Here is an 11,957-nt window from a genome sequence, read left to right on the forward strand (position 1 = left end):
GAGGCTCATTAAGCAACACCTCATCCCTCCTTGATAGTATTGGCTTTTCCTATGGACTCAATGTGATCTTGGATCACTAAAATATAAAATGAAGAGTCTTGAGCTTTTGAGCTTGAGCCAAACTTTTGTCCTTAGCATTTTGAGGGTTCCACTTTCACATCCATGCCATGCCAATCATTGAGCTTTCCTGAAATAGTCATCTTGGAATAGCATTAGCTCAATGAGCTATATGTTGTTATGAATTACCAAAACCACCTAGGGATAGTTGCACTTTCAATCTCCCCCTTTTTGGTAATTGATGACAACATATAGATCAAAGCTTCGACAAATGATAATAAGCATGAAATATATCGTCGCTTTGAGAAGTATGTGATAAGTAAGAGCTCCCCCTAAATTTGTGCATATTTAAAATTTGCTTTGGACTGCAAATGCACAAAGAGTTAGAGTCATGGGTTACTCTTCCATGTCACATACATCTTGGTGGAGCGCTTAAAATGAGAAGAATGAAATACATGCACTCATCACCAAGAATAGTGAATGATCACATAAGATAGATAAGATAATAGCATTAAGCAAACATTAAGTGTAGCTTATGATCAAACACATGATCATCAATGTCTCACGAGCAATGACATAGTATCTCAAGCACTCAAAAGCAAACAAAGTTCGAAAAACCACCAAATAAAGCAAGAGAGAAAAAAATCAACACTCTCTCTCTCGAAGCCTATGATCTATACATTTTCTCCCCCTTTGGCAACAAGTTACCAAAAAGTTCCTAGAAAATGCATAGTGCTAGATCGACGCTCAGGCTTGATCTTCAGGTGGTGGTGGAGTCCGGATCACTCCAAGGACGAGGGCTTCCGTAGACGCTGAAGTAGACGCTGGAGTTGGAGCTGAAGTAGACGCTGGAGCAGGTTGGGCTGGTGCTATGGCTGGAGCTGAGGCAGTTGCTCTTGTGTCAGGAACTGGCATTGCAGACGACCTCGGACCTCTTTGCACTCTGGCAAAGGCATCAGTTGTAGTCCTGCCTCTCCTCTCCTGCATGTCATCCTGGAGCTGTTCCACTGCAGTCTGAATCTCTGTCACCTTGACATTCAAGTCATAGAACTTTTGTTCCATGATTCTCTCTAGGCTTGCCTTGTTCTGAGTTAGGGTGGCTAGTCCTTTCTCAATCCACAAGGTGGATGCAATTAGGTAACCAAGCTGCTCTTGTTTGGTTTTCAAGAAATACTCAGATGCCTCCTCTTGAGTTGGCATCTTGGCAGCTTTCTCCTTCCTTGCCTTCTCCTTCTTTGCTTGTGCTTGTGCAGACGATGGTTCATTCTCAGTCATAACAACTTGATTATCTTCAAAATTTGGACGAATGGGCAGGTGTTCCTTGTCCAATAAGTATATGCCCGTGCCCATCTTGGAGTTAATGAGCTCCTGAATTTGTGGGGCATATCCACAACTCCTCTTCTGGTCTGCTGCAGTCCTCTTGATTGTTTCAATCATAAGGCTCATGACTTTGAATTTCTGTGGCACGTCAAAGATATGAAGCAAGTTGATCGTGTGGCCCCTGATCATCTTGTGATCTCCAGACTTGGGCAATAGGGTGTGCCTCAAAATCCAATTAATAGTTGGCAGCCCTGACAGAAGATAGTGCACTGAGCCAAACTTGAAAGTGTCAAGTGCTTCATTTGGAATTTCCTTGTACATATTGGACATAGAGTTGTGGTCCATCTTCTTCTTGGCATAAATGTCCAAGTCATCCTCATGCTCTTCAGGGGCATTGATGAGCTGTTCCCATTCAGCAACTGTAGATTGGTACCTCGTACCCTCAGACATCCAAGGTATCCTATCATCTGGATAAAAGTGTGCTGTGGAGTAGAATTGCATGATAAACTCCTCATTCCACTTTGTGAGCTTCTGCCCAACAAAGTCTGCAACTCCACAAGCACTAAAGATGTCTTGCACTCCAGGGTAGTGCTCTTCGTTGTCCTTGATGTATTGCCAGTCAACCCATCTCATATCACAGACTATTGGCTTCTTATCAAGCAGCACTGTCTCATAGAAGTCCTGCTGTTCCTTGGTGTGAAATCTGTAATCCACAGCAGTTCTTCTCCTTGAAGCATACGGGTCTGCTACTCTCCACTTCCTGAGCCCTGAGTCTCTCCTGAGCTTCATATCCTCAGCCGCAGGATGCGCATCGTTGTGGTCTGGGATCTTGGGCTTGAGTTTTCTGAGTACTTGCTCTTCATCATCTTCTTCTGCAGCTTCAGGCACTAGGGCCTTGTTCTTCTCAGTTGCAGGTATGCTCCTTGTATTTCTCTTTGGTGCAGACTTGGGCTTGGAGGCAGCTTTGGGTGCTTCTTTGGGCTTAGATGTGGCAGCCCCTGTCCTGATAGCATCACCCATAAGCTTAGGTGCCTTAGGTGCTGGTGCAACAACCTCTTCTTCCACTTCCTCTTCCACGATGGAAGCCTTTCCAAGCATGCTGGCTACGGTCTTCTTGACCCTTTCCTTCCTTTTCTTTCCTTCAGCAGCAACTGGCTCTTTAGGTGCAGGCTTTTCAGTTGAAGCCCTGGCCTTTGACATAGGCTGCCTGCCTGCTGGCCTTTTGACTTTCAGGCCTGGCTTTGTGCCTTGAGCTGAGCCATGTTCCTTCTCAAGCACTACTCTCTTTGAAGTTGCTTCCTCTTCTGCCACATAATCCTCATCCTCTGATTCTGAGGTTCTCTTCTTCCTTTGTCTGGTGGCAGCTTTTGGCAGATTGCTAGGAGTACTTCTGCTGCCATCATCTGAAGAGCTTGAGGGACTAGTGCCCTCACTCATCTTCACTTGCTCTTCTGACATGTTCTGGCTATCACTCTGGTCTGACATGATGAACAAGCTAACTACTGACCCTGTGAACAGTTTATAGATGAGGTAGAATAGATGAGCATCACAAAATGCAGAGATTTTTGCAAAAGAATGACTCAAAAACTTAGTTTTAGTTTCCCACTGAAATAATCTCGGATCTACCGATTTTCAAACTTGGTGATACCGAAGCAGTTTTGGAACCTAAACTAGTGAACTCGGTTGGACCGAGTCACAGTTCGGTGGCACCGAGACTGCTAGGGTTTCACAAAGTTCCAAAATCGGTCACACCGATAAGTAATTCTCGGTCAGACCGAGTCTCACTTGTGCAATGGCATAAGCCAAATCGGTGGGACCGAGTTTTTCAACTCGGTGGGTCCGAGATGGTTTCGGCGGAAACCTAAACCTAGAATTTTCGAATCAAACCTAATCTACGAGTTCATTGACTGGATAGAAGTTTATCAAACATGGCTAGAATCAATATGATCACAATGTGCTAGGAATCAGATTGGGGAATAGCACAAAGATCGAGTCCATACCCTAGTTCGGCGGAGACTCGCTACGGCGGCAACGGCGGGGTAGAATTCCCGTTGACGGCGACGGAGACCAGCGACTGGAGGCGGCTGGCAGCGAGAAGACGATCCGGAGACCACGTTGGCAGAGCAGGCTATCGCGCGGGCGAAGGGGTTCAGAAAAATTTCCAAATTTTTCCCGTGACTATATATAGCCCGACCCTGTCGGTGTGACCGAGTGGAACGACTCGGTGGCACCGAGATGCAAAACTGTATACAGCTGTTGCAACTCGGTGTGACCGAAAGGTTCAAATCGGTTGCACCAAGATCGAAAACCTAGATCAACTTAATGATCTCGGTAGGACCGAAAGTGGGGTATCGGTCAGACCGAGAATCATAAAGAGGTTTTGGAAGTTTAAGTCTATGACGAATCGGGGACTCCGAGCGCTCCTCACACAGAGTGGTTCGAATCTGACTTGATCAAATTTTGTGATGTAGCATGAATAGATTTTGAGACGAGAAAAGCATAGATAGCTAGAGGAGGTTCTTAGGCATTCTTGTCCATCCACTTGGCAAAAGGAAATAAAACCGAACAATCAAAACAACAAGTGGATGTCCTCGAATGAGTAAAATATGCAACCAGCATGCTCACATGATAAGATGGCAAATGAAATATGTGAAAAGGCATGCACAACCAATTCTAGCATCTATCAAGCAATTTGCGATGACAAGGTCATCTATATATGAGTATATTGACTTAGGAGTCAAGTGAGAACACTTGATCATAGGTCATACTCATCGTTTAAGCTCAAGTGGGGTTACCACTTTTACATAAAGCATTGTTGTGTTCACATCTTTAGAGTTGCTTTAGCTCAAGTCTTAGAGTAAAGCTCCCCCTAGATGTGATATCCCCCCTTAGAGGGATGAACTAACCTCGGGTTTTTGTCGATGATGACTTCATGTAGATGTTGAAGATGTGGATGCTCAATGTTGATGTAGATCACTTGGAGCTATCCATTTGAGTGAATTGCACTTTCAATACCTACATGGGTTAGTCCCACAAGGAACAAACAAGGATATCCATAGACATAGAGTGATGCACACACAAGATGATGTCCATGAAAACTTTTAGGTTACCTTGTCCCTTGTCTTACCAACAAGAGGGTTTGTGACTCCTTGAACTAGTGCAAGATGTGGAAGTTGATTGCACTTGTTCTTGCCAAAATGATAAGAGTGAAGTATGTTGGCGGAGTCACCCTCAAGAACTCTCTAGTTCTTCTTCTTTTGGATCCACACCATCTTGATGGGAATCCTTGGATTTGTAGTCGTACTTGATGAGGTGGAACTTGAAGTAGTCTTGGGAATCCACTTGACTAAGGTCTTAGGAGCTTCTTCAAATGCATCAATTTCCTCTTGAAGCTTGTCCTTGCCTTTTTGCTTGTAGTCTTGTGGTGGAAGATCATCTTGAGCTTGTGTCCCCTTGAAAGAAGTATCATACTTCTCTTGTTGAGGAACAAACTTTGTCTTGGGGTATTGATCTTCTTCCCACTCAACTCCATTGGCATTGAACTTTCGTTCAAAACCAACACCTTGATTCTTCCGGTGCATTCCTTGCTTGCGCACAATTTCCTCGAATTGCTTACTCCCGGCAAGGCTTTTGTACACTCCTTTCTCTATAATTCCCTTCAATAAGCTATTTTCTTGCTCAAGTGTAACTTGGCTAAGAGAATCATTAGTGGAATCAAGAGAACTACTAGTAGCAACAATATTGGATTTAGCATGATCATTGTTACTGCTAGAGGAAGAATCTTTCTTGTTCTTGTTACTAGACTTGACTTGAGGCATGTAAGTGGATAAGAGTAAACGCTTGGCAATGTAAGAAGAACTTTTCTTGCGGAGATCATCATTGATTGCTTTTAAGAACTCATGCTCTTGCTCAAGATTGAGCTTTTCAAAGCGTAATTTCTCATGAGCTCTTAAAAGTTCTCGATGATCTTCGAAGATAGTTTCATGAGCTAACTTAAGAGTGTTTAGTTCTTTAGTTAGAGCCTCAATCTTCTCCTTATCATTGTCATTCATTTTATCTTGATTAGCATGATTAATCGACGTTGCATCATAGTATTCATCACTAGAGTTGTCAACAAGCAAATCATCACCTAACAAGTCATCTTCATCACTATTGAAATCAACATACTCAGAGTGTGTTACCTTAGGACCTTAGGCCATGAAGCATCTTCCAATTCCTTCATTTGGTGAGTCAAATATGTCGTAGGAGTTGGTTGACACAAGTGCTAGACCGGCAACACCTTCATCTTGAGTATCTTCGGAGTCGGAGTGATAACTTCTCTCGGAGTGGCTGTCAGAGTCAGAGCCGGATACCCATTCACCAACATGAGCTTGATGTCTTTGTTTTGTGTAGCTTCTTGATGATTTTTCCTTCCTTTCCGAATCCTTGCTTCTCCGTGAGTATCTTCGTTCATAACGATCATCTCTACTCCTTCTCTCTCTTGGTGGTGATTCTTTGCTTCTTCTTTTTGGAGAATCTTCTCTTCTCTTGTAGGGAGCCGTACACTCATTGGAATAGTGACCGGGTCTTCCACAACTGTAGTAGTTTCGCTCTCGACTAGAAGATCTTTTGTCATTGTAGGACCTTGACTTGAAGCTTCTATCTTTGCTTCTACTCTTGTAGAACTTGTTGAAGTTCTTCACCATTAAGCTCAATTCTTCATTGAAGTTTTGTTTCTCACTTGATGATGTAGAGGCTTCACATAAGGCTTTGTAGGCACCACTTGATTTGTTGTGAAGTTCCTCTTTATCCTTAAGTGACATCTCATGAGCAACAATTCTTCCAATCACCTCCGTTGGCTTGAGATCTTTGTAATTGGGCATCATTTGGATCAATGTGCACACGGTATCATATTTTCCATCCAAGGCTCTTAGAATCTTCTTGATGATGAATCTATCGGTCATCTCTTCACTTCCTAAGCCGGCAATCTCATTTGTGATGAGAGCAAGCCTAGAGTACATTTCAGCGACACCTTCACCATCCTTCATTTTGAACTTGTCAAGTTGACTTTGAAGCACATCCAACTTGGATTCCTTGACGGAGTCGGTACCTTCGTGCATATCAATCAAAGTGTCCCAAATTTCCTTTGCATTCTCAAGACGGCTGATTTTGTTGAATTCTTCGGGGCACAGTCCGTTGAAGAGAATATCACAAGCTTGAGCATTGTATTGCAACATCTTCAACTCATCTGCGGTAGCTTCACGGTTTGGTTCTTTCCCATCAAAGAAGTCACCTTGCAAACCAACACACACAATAGCCCAAACGGCGGGGTTATGTCCAAGAATATGCATTTTCATTTTATGCTTCCAACTAGCAAAATTAGTACCATCAAAGTAAGGACCTCTACAGTGATAATTTCCCTCGCTAGACGCCATACTCTCCTAGGTTGTGAAACCAAGGCTATGACCACCAAAAGCTATGGAGATCAAAGCAAATGGAGACCAAAGCTCTGATACCACTTGTAGGACCGAAAGTATGTCTAGAGGGGGGGTGATTAGACTACTTGACCAAATAAAAACTTAACCTTTTCCCAATTTTAGTTCTTGGCAGATTTTAGCTATTGTAGGACAAGTCAAGCAATCATCACATAATTCAAGCAAGCATGCAAAGAGTATATTGGCAGCGGAAAGTAAAGCATGCAACTTGCAAGAATGTAAAGGGAAGGGTTTGGAGAATTCAAACGCAATTGGAGACACGGATATTTTTCCCGTGGTTCGGATAGGTGGTGCTATCCTACATCCACGTTGATGGAGACTTCAACCCACAAAGGGTAACGGTTGCGCGAGTCCACGGAGGGCTCCACCCACAAAGGGTAACGGTTGCGCGAGTCCACGAAGGGCTCCACCCACGAAGGGTCCACGAAGAAGCAACCACCCACAAAGGGTCCACGAAGTAGCAACCTTGGCTATCCCACCATGGCCATCGCCCACGAAGGACTTGCCTCACTAGCGGTAGATCTTCACGAAGTAGGCGATCTCCTTTCTCTTACAAACTCCTTGGTTCAACTCCACAATCTTGTCGGAGGCTCCCAAGTGACACCTAGCCAATCTAGGAGACACCACTCTCCAAGAAGTAACAAATGGTGTGTAGGTAATGAACTCCTTGCTCTTGTGCTTCAAATGATAGTCTCCCCAACACTCAACTCTCTCTCATAGGATTTGGATTTTGTGGAAAGAAGATTTGAGTGGAAAGCAACTTGGGAAGGCTAGAGATCAAGATTCATATGGTAGGAATGGAATATCTTGGTCTCAACACATGAGTAGGTGGTTCTCTCTCAGAACATATGAGTTGGAATTGTGTATGTGTTCTGATGGCTCTCTCAACGAATGAAGAGGAGGTGGAGGGGTATATATAGCCTCCACACAAAATCCAACCATTACACACAGTTTTCCAATCTCGGTGGGACCGAATCAACAAACTCGGTCGGACCGAAAAGGTAAACCTAGTGACCGTTAGAGATTTTCGGTGGGACTGACATGCAACTCGGTAGGACCGATATGGTTAGGGTTTGGGCATAACGTAATCTCGGTGAGACCGATTACACAAACTCGGTGAGACCGATTTTGGTAATTAGCTAACCAGAGAGTTGGTCAGGCAAACTCGGTGGGACCAATTTGCTCTTTCGGTGAGACCGAAAAGTTACAAAAAGGAAACACTGAATTTACATTGCAATCTCGGTGGGACCGATTCACTCTTTCGGTGAGACCGAAAAGTTATGAAAGGGAAATAGAGAGTTTGCAATCCCATCTCGGTGAGACCGAGATCCCTATCGGTAGAACCGAATTGCTAGGGTTTGGCAGTGGCTTATGACAAGTGAAACTCGGTGGCGCCGGATAGGAATAATCGGTAGGTCCGAATTTGGCTTTGGGTTTAGGTCATATGTGGAAGTGGGAAAGTAGTTGAGGGTTTTGGAGCATATCATTAAGCACATGAAGCAAGAGGCTCATTAAGCAACACCTCATCCCTCCTTGATAGTATTGGCTTTTCCTATGGACTCAATGTGATCTTGGATCACTAAAATATAAAATGAAGAGTCTTGAGCTTTTGAGCTTGAGCCAAACTTTTGTCCTTAGCATTTTGAGGGTTCCACTTTCACATCCATGCCATGCCAATCATTGAGCTTTCCTGAAATAGTCATCTTGGAATAGCATTAGCTCAATGAGCTATATGTTGTTATGAATTACCAAAACCACCTAGGGATAGTTGCACTTTCAATCTCCCCCTTTTTGGTAATTGATGGCAACATATAGATCAAAGCTTCGACAAATGATAATAAGCATGAAATATATCGTCGCTTTGAGAAGTATGTGATAAGTAAGAGCTCCCCCAAAATTTGTGCATATTTAAAATTTGCTTTGGACTGCAAATGCACAAAGAGTTAGAGTCATGGGTTACTCTTCCATGTCACATACATCTTGGTGGAGCGCTTAAAATGAGAAGAATGAAATACATGCACTCATCACCAAGAATAGTGAATGATCACATAAGATAGATAAGATAATAGCATTAAGCAAACATTAAGTGTAGCTTATGATCAAACACATGATCATCAATGTCTCACGAGCAATGACATAGTATCTCAAGCACTCAAAAGCAAACAAAGTTCAAAAAACCACCAAATAAAGCAAGAGAGAAAAAAAAGCAACACACTCTCTCTCTCGAAGCCTATGATCTATACATTTTCTCCCCCTTTGGCAACAAGTTACCAAAAAGTTCCTAGAAAATGCATAGTGCTAGATCGACGCTCAGGCTTGATCTTCAGGTGGTGGTGGAGTCCGGATCACTCCAAGGACGAAGGCTTCCATAGACGCTGAAGTAGACGCTGGAGTTGGAGCTGAAGTAGACGCTGGAGCAGGTTGGGCTGGTGCTATGGCTGGAGCTGAGGCAGTTGCTCTTGTGTCAGGAACTGGCATTGCAGACGACCTCGGACCTCTTGGCACTTTGGCAAAGGCATCAGTTGTAGTCCTGCCTCTCCTCTCCTGCATGTCATCCTGGAGCTGTTCCACTGCAGTCTGAATCTCTGTCACCTTGACATTCAAGTCATAGAACTTTTGTTCCATGATTCTCTCTAGGCTTGCCTGGTTCTGAGTTAGGGTGGCTAGTCCTTTCTCAATCCACAAGGTGGATGCAATTAGGTAACCAAGCTGCTCTTGTTTGGTTTTCAAGAAATACTCAGATGCCTCCTCTTGAGTTGGCATCTTGGCAGCTTTCTCCTTCCTTGCCTTCTCCTTCTTTGCTTGTGCTTGTGCAGACGATGGTTCATTCTCAGTCATAACAACTTGATTATCTTCAAAATCTGGATGGATGGGCAGGTGTTCCTTGTCCAATAAGTATATGCCCGTGCCCATCTTGGAGTTAATGAGCTCCTGAATTTGTGGGGCATATCCACAACTCCTCTTCTGGTCTGCTGCAGTCCTCTTGATTGTTTCAATCATAAGGCTCATGACTTTGAATTTCTGTGGCACGTCAAAGATATGAAGCAAGTTGATCGTGTGGCCCCTGATCATCTTGTGATCTCCAGACTTGGGCAATAGGGTGTGCCTCAAAATCCAATTAATAGTTGGCAGCCCTGACAGAAGATAGTGCACTGAGCCAAACTTGAAAGTGTCAAGTGCTTCATTTGGAATTTCCTTGTACATATTGGACATAGAGTTGTGGTCCATATTCTTCTTGGCATAAATGTCCAAGTCATCCTCATGCTCTTCAGGGGCATTGATGAGCTGTGCCCATTCAGCAACTGTAGATTGGTACCTCGTACCCTCAGACATCCAAGTTATCCTACCATCTGGATAAAAGTGTGTTGTGGAGTAGAATTGCATGATAAACTCCTCATTCCACTTTGTGAGCTTCTGCCCAACAAAGTCTGCAACTCCACAAGCACTAAAGCTGTCTTGCACTCCAGGGTAGTGCTCTTTGTTGTCCTTGATGTATTGCCAGTCAACCCATCTCATATCACAGACTATTGGCTTCTTATCAAGCAGCACTGTCTCATAGAAGTCCTGTTGTTCCTTGGTGTGAAATCTGTAATCCACAGCAGTTCTTCTCCTTGAAGCATACGGGTCTGCTTCTCTCCACTTCCTGAGCCCTGAGTCTCTCCTGAGCTTCATATCCTCAGCCACAGGATGAGCATCGTTGTGGTCTGGGATCTTGGGCTTGAGTTTTCTGAGTACTTGCTCTTCATCATCTTCTTCTGCAGCTTCAGGCACTGGGGCCTTGTTCTTCTCAGTTGCAGGTATGCTCCTTGTATTTCTCTTTGGTGCAAACTTGGGCTTGGAGGCAGCTTTGGGTGCTTCTTTGGGCTTAGATGTGGCAGCCCCTGTCCTGATAGCATCACCCATAAGCTTAGGTGCCTTAGGTGCTGGTGCAGCAACCTCTTCTTCCTCTTCCTCTTCCATGATGGAAGCGTTTCCAAGCACTCTGGCTACGGTCTTCTTGACCCTTTCCTTCATTTTCTTTCCTTCAGCAGCAACTGGCTCTTTGGGTGCAGGCTTTTCAGTTGAAGCCATGGCCTTTGACATAGGCTGCCTGGCTGCTGGCCTTTTGACTTTCAGGCCTGGCTTTGTGCCTTGAGCTGAGCCATGTTCCTTCTCAAGCACTACTCTCTTTGAAGTTGCTTCCTCTTCTGCCACATAATCCTCATCCTCTGATTCTGAGGTTCTCTTCTTCCTTTGTCTGGTGGCAGCTTTTGGCAGATTGCTAGGAGTACTTCTGCTGCCATCATCTGAAGAGCTTGAGGGACTAGTGCCCTCACTCATCTGCACTTGCTCTTCTGACATGTTCTGGCTATCACTCTGGTTTGACATGATGAACAAGCTGACTGCTGACCCTGTGAACAGTTTATAGATGAGGTAGAATAGATGAGCATCACAAAATGCAGAGATTTTTGCAAAAGAATGACTCAAAAACTTAGTTTTAGTTTCCCACTGAAATAATCTCGGATCTACCGATTTTCAAACTTGGTGATACCGAAGCAGTTTTGGAACCTAAACTAGTGAACTCGGTTGGACCGAGTCACAGTTCGGTGGCACCGAGACTGCTAGGGTTTCACAAAGTTCCAAAATCGGTCACACCGATAAGTAATTCTCGGTCAGACCGAGTCTCACTTGTGCAATGGCATAAGCCAAATCGGTGGGACCGAGTTTTTCAACTCGGTGGGTCCGAGATGGTTTCGGCGGAAACCTAAACCTAGAATTTTCGAATCAAACCTAATCTACGGGTTCATTGACTGGATAGAAGTTTATCAAACATGGCTAGAATCAATATGATCACAATGTGCTAGGAATCAGATTGGGGAATAGCACAAAGATCGAGTCCATACCCTAGTTCGGCGGAGACTCGCTACGGCGGCAACGGCGGGGTAGAATTCCCGTTGACGGCGACGGAGACTAGCGACTGGAGGCGGCTGGCGGCGAGAAGACGATCCGGAGACCATGTTGGCAGAGCAGGCTATTGCGCGGGCGAAGGGGTTCGGAAAAATTTCCAAATTTTGCCCGTGACTATATATAGCCCGACCCTGTCGGTGTGACCAAGTGGAACGACTC

The sequence above is a fragment of the Triticum dicoccoides genome, chromosome 6A (assembly GCF_002162155.2).
Source record: "Triticum dicoccoides isolate Atlit2015 ecotype Zavitan chromosome 6A, WEW_v2.0, whole genome shotgun sequence".
Lineage (NCBI taxonomy): Eukaryota > Viridiplantae > Streptophyta > Magnoliopsida > Poales > Poaceae > Triticum > Triticum dicoccoides.